The sequence below is a fragment of the Aphelocoma coerulescens genome, chromosome 2, assembly GCF_041296385.1.
Source record: "Aphelocoma coerulescens isolate FSJ_1873_10779 chromosome 2, UR_Acoe_1.0, whole genome shotgun sequence".
In the NCBI taxonomy this organism is placed as follows: Eukaryota; Metazoa; Chordata; class Aves; order Passeriformes; family Corvidae; genus Aphelocoma; species Aphelocoma coerulescens.
This window is the reverse complement of record NC_091015.1, coordinates 14,471,961-14,484,386: the sequence shown is the minus strand read 5'-3', so window position 1 is coordinate 14,484,386 and position 12,426 is coordinate 14,471,961. Positions and strand designations below refer to the sequence as shown.

The 12,426-nt window shown below is 40.9% G+C and overlaps 1 protein-coding gene across 1 annotated transcript in view; it reads right to left on the bottom strand.

Moving 5' to 3' along the window:
• Positions 1-9,663, bottom strand: part of EPC1 (enhancer of polycomb homolog 1) — a 64,551-nt gene extending 54,888 nt beyond the window's left edge. The window contains exons 1-2 of the mRNA XM_069006508.1: positions 9,504-9,663; positions 8,658-8,761 (exon numbers count right to left, since the gene is read on the bottom strand). The gene's annotated coding sequence lies outside the window, so the exon portion shown is untranslated. The remainder of the gene's footprint in view (positions 1-8,657; positions 8,762-9,503) is intronic.
• Positions 9,664-12,426: the final 2,763 nt, after the last annotated feature.

Here is a 12,426-nt window from a genome sequence, read left to right as displayed (position 1 = left end):
CTTGATTTAGTCATCCAACTCATTTCACAAATTAATCTTTTAAGATTAGGTAGTAAGATAAAGAGGGACAAAACAAAGTCAAAAAATGTCTGACTTTATGCTCTGGGTTGTTGGGGTTTTTTTAATCTTTATCTAAAACATTTTGTGTTCTGACATACAAAACAATAGTAATACTAAAATCACAATTTATTTGGTAAACACAATCTGAGCTGGGTGGACTGGTTACCACCTCTTACTTAGGCATGGACTTCTGCAAACATCAGATTATAACACATGAATAATTTCTGAGTCTAGTAAATTTAATCACATGATTCTGTATGATTTCTAGTAGAAGAGCCAGGTGAAGGGCAAAAACCTTATGCTTTTCTTGCAAAAAACACCCAACACAACAAAAAACGCAAGCAAGCAAACAAACAAAACAAAAAAGCAAACAAAACCACAACCGAGTTTAAAAAAATAAAACAAAAAACCAAACAAATAAAAAGCCCTACCTTATCCTGCCAACACAATTGCTAATTCATCAGTCAAAGAGCTAAGGATATCTATCTTTGATATTCTGCATAGTACAAGGTGGAAAGCTAAGAAAGGAAAACAGAAGTAGAGAAATTATCACCGTACACGGGTCTGCACACTGTCCCAAATCCTTCAATTGAACATTAAGCTAAAAACAAACAACCCCCCCCCACCACAAACACACATGGCATGACTACATAAACCTCACCTGCCAATGCTCACACCCCAACCCAGGATAAAGGGGTTAACTGGGGACAGGCTCTGTGCCTTTGCATGACTTCAGAAACTTACTCCTACCCTGGTAGTTGCCTGGCTCTATGTAAATGCAAATAAAATGGCAAATTCAGTTCAATAGGAAGACCTGAATGTCTTACTATTATATGCTCTAACTTTTTAGATTTTTACCTCACATTCCCAAGATAGAAATCCTGTCTTGCAAGTCAATCTATGAAAAATTGTTTCAAGTGCTTCAGGGCTTCTGGTTAGTATGATCAAGTATTTTCAAACTTCAGAATTATATTGCTGATGTTAAATAATGTGGAGTTACTACAGAAAGCCAAATGCTTTCAATTGAAGTTCCTTAATCAGAAAGAAAGCATGTTATCTGCTTCCCTCAGACAATGAGGAAAACATTGACTTATTCCTAGACAGGAATTAGCTTGGCTTCAGAAATATTTTGGTGCAGGAAAGTACATTTGCATCTTGGAATTAAGAGGCATTTCCTAACATATATGTTTAGTTTTTTCAATTTTAATATTAGTGGGATCTATCTACATACCTACAGTGTGAGTGAACTCTGAATTCCACATCAAATTAATACAAATGTGTTATTAAATACCTTATACCATCTATACCTAACATAAATATATGTCTCCAAAGAAATGAAAAATATACAAATAAGTCAGCTTTTGGATTTCAAAGGCTTGTTATTAGTCTGCAAGAATACAAATATTCTTTCAATTTTAGAAGTGGATTTTTAATGCAGTGTAATTTGATTTATATTCAGTTAAGCATGAGTGAATGTTATAAAAATATTGCCTGTCTTCTGGGGTACAAATAATCATGATCATATTTATAGCTGAATGTTTATATATACACTCCAGAATGCATAAATTAATAATGCTGCATTAGTGGGGAAAAAAGGCCTAATGAATTAAGTTTGACTGTAAATATCCAGCAGAGGAGGCTAGTTCTGAATATAAAACTGATCAAATGAGACTGTTTTGAGATATCTATATCTGTATATCTTTAAATGATAGCAGAGGCATAAAAATATAAAACTCTGATAGGGTTAACCTAAAGAAAATACATTTTCTGAGGTTTTTCAACATTTAGAGAATGCAAACAACTTGTGGAAGATGGGCAGATGTTGAGAGGGAAGTGTTTTGGTTTAGATGCAAACATGAAGTTGCTGTGAGAAGAAAAATAGAGAAATCAGATTAGATTATTTTCTCTGTCAGTCATGTAGGTGGGCTATGGAAGCCTGAGGTGCTGTGATATCATCAGTGTTTTCTTCTCACCTCCCTGTGAAACCCCCAAATCTGCTGTAAGGGCAACCTGAGAAACACAGCCAAATGGAAAGTGGTTTTCTCAAATCCTTTAGATTATAGGCACATAAGACTTTAACCCCCTCGTCCATCTCCAATAAAGACACTCCATTCTCATTCTCTTATTGAGCAGTGTGTCAGTTTTACAGCTGTTTTGACATTCTGCTCCTCTGACCAAGAGAACACGACAGACCCCTGTCATTAACACCAGGGTTAATGTGCACCAGCCTTCTACTGGTCACATGTGCCAAGTCTGCTGAACTTCTGATTTATAAGCAACTCAAGAAGGGTGTTAGCATAAAGAGACACAACCTAATTAAAAAAAAAAAAAATCAAGGGAGAATATGAAAGATGGGAAGGAAAACAGTTTCTCACATTAAAGTAGCTCATCTGGAAATCTGCTCGACTAGACCTTCCAAATCCCACAGATTCCCACAACACTCATTTTTTAACTTGGAAATTGATTCAGAGATGACAAAAGAAATCAGAATACTTTCTTATGGAATCTTCATTCATTATGTGCTTATAGATGAATATGGGCTAAACAGAAAGTGTCTATGCAGAGTCATCAGATGTATGCTTTTCCCCCGTGTTATCCAGCATGGTTTCTCCTTAGAAGATGCTGATTGTGGCACTTTTCTTGAATTGTGAATACACAATCACTTTGTCTAAAGACATCAAGATGTTCTGCCTTGTGGGGATACCTTTAAGACCATAAGAAATAATACAGCTGCTCTGCATTATAACATTTAAAATTAAATTTTAGATTTTCTTGGGAAAAAAAACCTTTTGAATAAATCCATCTGGGTAACATGCCCTGTCTACCCCTGGCATTACAGATTAAAATCTGTCAGGTAAAAGGACCCTTTCAGGAAATTATCCTTTTAGTCATCAGGTCATGGCACCACCAAGATTCTTTAGTAAATAGAAAGGGATGTCCGTAACACTGAAATCCCCAGATCTGAGTCACCTGATTTTTTAGCCTGTTTAAACAAACATGGAAAGCTCACTCTTATTTGTGCTAATGAATATTCCAGATGCACACCCCTGTGAGGCCAGAGGTCTTGCTTCCATTTAGTAATTTTCTCAAGGCTCTGAAGGGAAGTGAGGATTAAGAGCTAACTTTTCATTACCTAAATCATGCACAGGTCAGTATTAGCAAACTCAGGGGCATGGGATATGTCTGATTAAGTGAGGACATTCACATCTGAAATAATCACAGGAGGCAGATGGAGACCCGATCAGGATACTCAGTTAAGTTTAAGATACTGTTCTTATCGCAGCAGAAATCCAAGATTTGGTTGTGTCTGTTGTTTTGCTGTTGTTGGGGTCCTTTTGTTGTTCATTTTTTAAAGCTGTGATTTACTTGGTCTGTTTCTTTCCACTGAGGATTACAGATTTAACAATACTCATCTAAAGGCATGTGAAAGAAGTTCTACATGAAATGTATACAATACAGGGATTCAAATTCACTCAGAAGCACAACTTACTGTAAATCTAGGGAAGCACGAGTTAATACCACCTTACAGGCCTATTTCCCAGATCTCTAACCATGCACTTGTCCCAAGGAACAACTAAAACCAAACCTGACAAAAACAAGACTGCTCTGGGGGGAACAAATCTGCTCACTGTTCCCTGGAATTCCTACATTTTACATTTAAACATTTTTGAATAAAATCCATAAGACAGTTCTGGGAGCAAGGATGAGATCCAACCCCACCTTTTCTCTCTTCCTCTGGAAATCCCAGTGCTCAATGCATTGTAAAATCTAACTCATCCTTTTCCCATTCCCTAGCAAAAGTGATCCAGGTTCTCCTCAGTAACAGAAGATGGCGAGTCAGCATCCCCCATTTTCAGTCATTTGCTCCAACTCAGAATTCCTGTGGACTACATTTAGAGCTCTTGCTATTTTTACTGGTGCTCCAAGCAACAGACATTGCGTCTGTAACTACTATTTTCTGTTGTATGGTGTTGGATGGCTCTGAGCAACTTTCCATTTACCATCCAGGAGCATCCAAGAGCATCCCTGCACAAGTAGTGAAGACTAGGACTCCCGTATTATTTGACAGTTCCCATCTCTCTGTTGTTTATATTGGGAGACAAGCAGAGAGAATAATTTTTAGCAAATGTACTGACTTTTTAAGCACTGCAATATCTTCTGACCACCAACTTTAGGCTCTAGCTACTATCAGTAGAGAATTGATGAACAAACCTTCCTATTAAGGAATTTTATAGTATTGGTATTATCTTGCTCCTGGACAGTCCCGTGGTAACATGTTATACTGGAAATGTGACTTAGCAAAGAGTCTAAAGGAGTCCACAGGACCTGAATCCACTGGTGTGTGGTCACATCTGTCCAAGGCATATTTTGTTGCTCCCAACAACAGGACAGAAATTCTATTTCAAAGCACTGACATTCCCCCACCCTGTATATTTACTAAAGAATTTAAAAGCTAGGATTGTCTCTTCATTGTAACATGAATTGACTTCTTGTGCTATTTGCTAAGAGAGGAAAAATATGAAGACTGCTAAAAGGTGGAAGGATGTGCTAGCTATAGCAGCTCCTCTGGCATATAGGAATTAGAGCAGATAATTTCATAACACTGAAAGGTCATGCAAATATCAGTCTGGAAGAGGTGTGGAGAGACCTAACTTTGTACAGGATGAGAGTCTGAAGCAGGTGTGTAATATATTGTCCTTTGTTCACAGCTGAGAAACAGATGATCCTTGAAGTAAGTTTAAAAATAATTATTCATTGCTACAAGTTGATGCTGACAAGTATGATGTGGAGAAGTACAGCTAGCAAAGTCATGAAATAAGAAAGGTGAGAAACAAGATTATGTCACAAAGTCTCCAATGTAAAGACAGCCCCCCCACCCTTGAAATCTTGTTGGATCAAGGACACAATGAATACTTTAAAATCCTCAAAAGATAACGGACAGAAATCCCAGGCACCAAGGTATATTACCAGCATAGGAAACTGGAGAGCACAACATATGAGTGAATGAAGCAAGGGGTATGGCTTTTGTTTGAACTGAGCCCCAAACAACTTTCTTCTACACCACCAGCCCACTTCTGAGGGACTGTTTGCACAGAATTTTGGTTAACTTTGGAAGTTGATTATATCTGCCTGGGATCTACACATCTTGCACTACTATGACAATTTTAGACAGCCATTTTTACCGTGACTCTTACTTGAGTACATAATACTAGTAATATTCATAAGAAGAATGTCACAAAGGCACAAAGAACATTTTGGTCAGCCAGGTTGAGTTAAGCTCTTGAAAAAGATTGGTTTATAGTAGGATGCCATACTTCAAACAATTTTAAGCCAAGAGACCCAAATATCTTTTAAAGGTGTCTGGAGTCTATATGGACTTTCTAGGTAAAAGGGAAACTGTATTACAAGAAAAATATATTAGTTTTGTCACCTTAGAAATGGAGGTATATATAAGGGAGAAAATTTTAGAACCCACCAAAAAAAAAAAAGTTCTTATGCTTTAGGTCCTGGAATTCCACATACAGTAATTTCAGAAGGAGCAGGTGGGGAAAACACAATAAAGACTGAGCCACCCCACAGAAATTACTCTTCCAGGAATTTCTGCAGAAGATGCAGGGAGTACTCCTTATTGGCAACACAATGGCTCACAAAGGAAGGAGGAGATAAGTGAGAAAACCACTGAATTGGAGAAGATCAGTACTTCACTCTTCTCACCTTATGATTTGGTAGGAGTAAAACCAGACACTTTCATCAGATGGAGCTTCGAAGTTGCAAAACCACAACCAAAGTTAAAGAGTAGCCCCAGCTGAATGGGAGAGAGAGGAGCAAGTGTGAAGCGAGTTTCCATTCAGATTTCATGCTCTTGCTGACTTCACTGAGCTCGAACTGACTCTGAGCAGCAAGATCACAACTATCAGTTTGTTCATGGCCTGCATGCACAGGCTGCAGCCACAAGAAATAGTCACTTTCATGGTGCGGGATGATAAGAAAAGCATGAAAATACCTTCAGTAAGCAACTCAGTTTATCATTTGCTCAGTACTGTTGTCCATGGATGAGCACACTGAACATTGGTCTAAACAATGTCAAAAAAGAAAAGTTGCATCAGAATTAAATAACCCAGTGATTCTCTAAGATTGATAATAATTGTAATAGATTCAACAACAACTGGCACTATTTCTATTGGCATAAACTGTGCCCAAAATGCCAGCCTTATGTCTTAGTGATCAAGCCTCAGAAATGGAAATGGAGGATGGCCAAAATCCACACTTTCTAAGAGGGTTTATATCTTGATAGTTGTCCTCAAGATCTAAGAGTTGTACCAGGACACCAAAGAAGTAATGGCCATATTGCACTGTCATAGCCCACCAGGTCTCTGCTTCAGCAAGAATCCATAAAAGCAGATCTTGTCTGACAGAGCAGAGATGATAAAAGCTGACTGCTCTTTTGGATATATGTTTGTTACTGGCAGAAGGTGGCAAGATGTATTTTACCTAAGACAGAAGCAAAATCTACCTTCCTTTAAAAAAAAATAACAAATAAGACACCATTACAGAGATCTACTGAAGTTGTATATCAGTTTCCATAAAACTAGTTAACTTAATCAAACTTCCTTTTAAAACAAAATCTAAATGCATTTTTGAAGATTTAAACATTCATGAGACATTTAGAGACTGTTTCGAACTGCCTAGTATTTGTCAAATTTATTCTTCAAAAATACTGAAGACATTGAAATGTGAAATAGATGCAAAGGCCTCTAAAATTATCAGCTTTTATCACTCCAAAATAACAGGCACATTGATTCATTAAAAATGTGTTAAATTTAATGTCAAATTTGTTCCTGAACCTGTTGAGTTTCCAATATATGCTCTGATCATGGGCTTGACTATGTCTTCCCACCCCTCTTAGAACATTAATCACTTCTGTTTTCTTACACCTAATATGGACGTTAGCAGAAAGCCTTCTAATCCTTTTGCACTTAGAACCGAGGTGATCTGTAGGTTGTAACAAAAGAAAACAACACACATTAACATATATCTATTTATAAATACATGTAAAATGAATGCTCCACTTAGCAACAGGAAAGAAACCCACCCACCTCAGGTGAATCCTCTTACAATCTGAAGGACTATGTTAGGCTTTCCCTTCTTTTCAACCCCACCTTCATACACAACCCAAACTCCTATAGACCTCATTAGGAGATTTCCATATGCAAGCACGCGAGCAGGGGGGACCCTAGGGCTTGATAATGAGCCGTGGATGGAACCTTTAACTTCGCAACAAGCAAACAATGGACTAGTTGCACAATAAGTGTGTGCCAAACCCTTCCATATTGGCTGCAAAAAATAATTTAAAAACGTTTCATCTGCAGCCACTGTAAGATTATTTTGGGGGTGGGACCAAAAATCTCATCACTGAGGAAAACTGGACTCTAGGTACAGGATTGAAAAAAAAAAGATTAAGGATCTGCTTCATTACACAAACCAGCGAAAGGGTGAGGTCATGCCTCTGCCGGGCCATAGTTCATGCGACACTACAATTTTCCAGAGATACAATTTCATCGCCATTCCAACTAATTTGCAGTTACTTTTGATACAGAGAAAAGGAAAAGATACAATAGATCAACCCGTGCCCCACCTTTCTTCCCCCCCGGCCCCCTCCCCCTTTAGAGCCAGGGACAGGAATTGTTTCGGAGCCCCACAGCGCCACCAGCACAGAGCAATGCAAAACAAAAAAGATCTCCCACCGGGTGAAAAAAAAAAAAAAAAAAAAAAAAAAAAGGAAAGCGCCTAGAAAAATGCCAAAAATTACAAAATGTCTCCCAAATGTACCTTCTTGGAAGAAAAAAATCAAAGAAAACACTCAACCCCTTCCCCCTCCCCCCCCCAAGAAAAACCAAACAACCCAACACCAAGACATCTAAGTGAAGTGTGGGGAAATAAGAACCTTTATATAACTAATGCTTTAAGCTAATTACCACAAGAGCTGGAATTTGTAAAGAAAAAGGTCAGTGTTTATTAAGAGACATAACTTCATATAAACCCTCTTATGTCCATCTCCACCTTCACCATACCAAGGGCAGTTTTCCCCCTTACTTTAGACCAAAGTAATCCATCAAGAGCCATCACAAATGGCATTGTAAACTCTTTTAGCCACCATCAGACCATACAGCAGCAACATAATACGCCTCTTTATACAGGAGAGCTGCATTATATTTATATAGACAGTCACATATTTGGTCCTGGATCCATTTATTACTCGGTAAAGAATTCCCCCCTGCCCCCCCGCCCCAACAAAAAGCCAGAACCAAAAAAAAAATCCCAAGTCCATCTGGAAAATATTTGAGTTCTTATACTCCTAAATTTAAGTTAAATTGCTTTTGATCTTCGCTTGTATAAAATTTTAAAGAGGAAACAAAACTGACTTCAGTAATTGTCGCTATTAAGGAGACACCGTTGGGTGGGATACACATGAAATCAAAGCTATGAAAAATACAAAACTACGTTTTGTTCATCAACACAACGAAAATCCTCCACAGCACTAATACACGCCAAAAACCCGCAGAAACGAATATTTTTGGTTAAAACCACAAACTTACCTTCGAAGAAGGCAGCCCTTGCAAAAGGGCTGTAACAATATGGACTGCATACTCGCTCTCCTACAACCAGCCACCTCCATGCTGCAAAGGGCTTCCCGAACATCCTTAAAATATTTCGCAAATGCAGAAAGTGAGACTTTCTCTTTTTTTTTTTTTTTTTTTTTTTTTTTTCCCTCCTCCTCTCTCTTCTTTCCTCCCCGTCCCCGTCACCCCGCCAGGATCGCCGGGCGAGGAAGGAGGCGGCTTCCCGAGGGTCGGCGGGCGATGTCGGCGGGCGGCCGCAGCCGGGGCGGGGGACCCGGTGCCGCCGGGGTCACAACTTTGCCGGGGCCGGCGTTGGCTCGATGGGCTCCGCGGGCAGCGGCGCCCCCGCCCGCCCCCCCGCTCCCCCCGCCGCCGCCGCCTGGAAAAATGCAGTGTGCCATTTTACACCCGCCTCTGGAGCACACAGGACCAAAGTCTAGCGCTGGTTTTCGGTGACACTGCAAAACTACGGCTCGCCCCGCGCAACCCCACGCCTCATCCTCCCCTCGGAGAGAGCAGCCGCCTCTTGAGAATTAATAAAGAAAGACAGCTGGAAAAAATAATTCCGAGACTTCGCCGTTTTCCCTCCGTCCCTCCCCCCGCCCCCGCCCCCACTCCGAACCCCGCAGCAAGTTTGTGCCGCCCGGCGCATCCCTCGGCCTCCCCCCGCGGCACCCCCGCACCCCCGCCCCGCCGGGCTCCGGCAGCCTCGCAGCATCCGAAAGAGCCAGTCATGCCTGAAACAAAATCCATGATTCCTGGAAAGTGGAGAGGCTTGAATCCCAACAAATACTCAATTTACTTACAATTATAAATACCTACCTTATGAAAGAACTAAATTAACACTAAATTCAACAGATACATCCGTTACGGCAGGAATAGTTTTTCCATAAATACTGTTTTAAAAACCCCTCCTTATACTGACTGACAGAATTCTACCATGCTGCCCACAAACAAAATGGCTGTGGCACCGAGTTTTTTGGTTCCTCCCACTGTGCCTCCCCCTGGCCTCCAGGAAGTGGTAGAAATCCAAAATAAAATCCGCACGAAAAGTACAATACATCAGCCAAACTCGGCACGGCACCACCAGTCAGCATCGGGAGGGAAGCACATTCACCAACATTGTAGTTTCTCGAGGATTTTTATTGTTTTTAAAAGGGCATCAATCACTGGGAATTTACATCACTGTGTAATTTGAACTTCCTGCTTTACATATTTATAAGGTCTTTCACCTATCTTGGCAGGCTTTCAAATTAAGTGGGTTGGGAAATTTGATGCTGTGGCTCTAGTTTGTGAGCTGAGTCAGGTAGTGCCTGCTGGAGCTGGGCTCTGAAAAGACGGGCAAATTCTAACACCTTCGCTGTTCAGTGCAAGATAACTTCAGCACAGAGAGGCCCCTGGAAAGAGGATTCTCAACGGAAACTGAAATTTAGGCCTCTTGCACATAAATACACGCTTTGTAGTATTTATAATTTTGCATTTGTGGTTCACAGCAGTCTGCCTGAACCATGATCTCTGTGGAAATAACCTTGGATTTTCTCTTATTATGACCCCCGTTTAGTGTTGCAGCCCTTTTACTTTTGTGACATTCACCTTAAAATAAAAATAAACAGGAAAATATAGCATATTTCTATTAGGGATTATGATAAAAATGTCACTATGTGGTCCTCTGTCTGAACCACCAATCTTGCCAGGCAGTAGCACAGCTCCTTTTGCATGCTGCCTCGTGGGCTCCGTAGGGCCTGACTCATTTCCCGTGAGAATCCTTTTCCTGCCTTTAGGAGGAGTTACAATGGAGACAGGCTGTCAGACCTGCCGAGCCTGATCCAGCCCTATATTAAAAGACTTGAATTAATATTCTCACCTACTGCTATTCTGAACGTTTTTTCAGAGCATTGAAAAAACAGTGGAATTGGTGATGTTTTTCCTGAAGTGCCTCATATTTCTAAAAAAAAGAAAATCTGCAAAAACTTGGAGTAAATTTTGCCATTGTTATAATTTGTTTGTATGGTCATGTTATCTAGCAGCCTTAATCGTGAGCTGTGATTATAATGTTATATTGTATAGGAATATAGGGCAAAAAGATAATTCCTGCCCTGAAGAGCTCAAAAGTATAAGACAAAAGACAGCAGATGGCTATGGGCAGATGAGGGAAACAATGAGACTGTATTGATCAGCAGGGAAGGCACAGTTTGCAACACACCATCAGTCGAACTCTTGTTTCTGTGTATACTTCATGGCAAAGAAGACAAAAGGTGGGATTTGCTGAAGAAAATTAATCAGGTTTTTTGGCTGTTGAAAGAAAACTCCAGCAAGAAGGACAGCATGGAAGAAAGCACAAAGATGTTTGAAAAAGCAGCAGGTGAACTACAGAAACCTAATCAAATTGGCATTAATCTTTGTATAATGACAGAAAATAGATAAGGGGGAAGTAGGCTATCGAAACCATTGAAAATACAGATGCAAAGCTTATGTTTGAGACAGAAGAGGCAATGAAAGGATCCAAAAGGCATGGTGGAAAAATCATAAACCAGACCTGCTAGCAGTAAACAAGCCCTAGGAAAAATATGGGCCTGAAGAGATGTAGCACACTCTTTTATAGGAACAAAAGTGTTGTTCTTAACCATGAGTTTGGGGATTACGTGTTAATTGTCTGTGCCTTTCTCCTAGTTTGCATTTAATGAATTCTTAAGTCCTGCTCCTGGTGGTAGTGTTTAGTATATGAACGTCTGATTACTAAAGAGTCCCCTCAAAGTTGTTAATATGAATGGATAAGCACATAGGAAGGTTGGGGCCAAACTGACCTTACACACTGGGAAGGTTCCTTCTTCCCAGTGTCACTTGTTTTTTGGAGAAACCTTCATCTACCAGCAGTGTTCCATAGATTATTGTATTCCTTACAGTAGCACAGGTCTGACAGAGCCCTCAGCTGCATGGCGGAGGGGCAGAAAGTGTGGGGTATGCCCAGCCCCACCCTGGAGGGACATCTGCTGAGATAAAGAGAGTGCTCAATCTCCCAGCAGGACTCCCCTGGAAAGGGAACTACTTTCAGTTACGGCGAGAAGAAGACAAACACAGAATCCTCTGGGAGACCCTATGCAGATCCTTTGTAGCCCACTGGCCTTTACCCTCTGACACCCACCCCCTGTATCCCTATAAAGCCAGCCCCCTGCCCCTGCGAGGGCAAAGAGAGTTGCTCGTCCCTGGCTCCCCTTTTCCGGAGTACGGACCAATAAAGCTGCCTCGTGCGGAACAGCCACACGGGCCTCTCGTCTCTCCCTGCTCTGGCCTGGAGGCTGCCCTGCAGAGCTGAGCTGGAATCACGAGCTGACAATCACTAAAGAGCTGACAGCTTCTGCACTGGCCCTCCTAGGCAGCAGCTGAGGGAAGACACTGGGCCTCAGGAAGACGATCTCTTTTGGGATCATCTCTCCAGACCGATCACAGCTTCCTCGGTCAGAGCTACTGACCCCACACCAGCTGCCATAGAAAGGGCTCTGCTTTAGGGCATAGCTACATCCAGGAGAGCAAGTCATACTTGGGCGGTGAAGGGGAAGTATGGTCTGTAGGCTCAGAGCCCTCTCAGGACATACTTTACTATGTTGCTGTGGGGTTTTAAACACTTTTTCTTTATTTTCCACATTTGCAGTAGTAGCAGGCACATATTTTCAAACTCTTTGTACTTCTTTTGCACAAAACACCTTAGATAACTTTGCATTTACTACGAGGCTCTTAAGTATGTTGG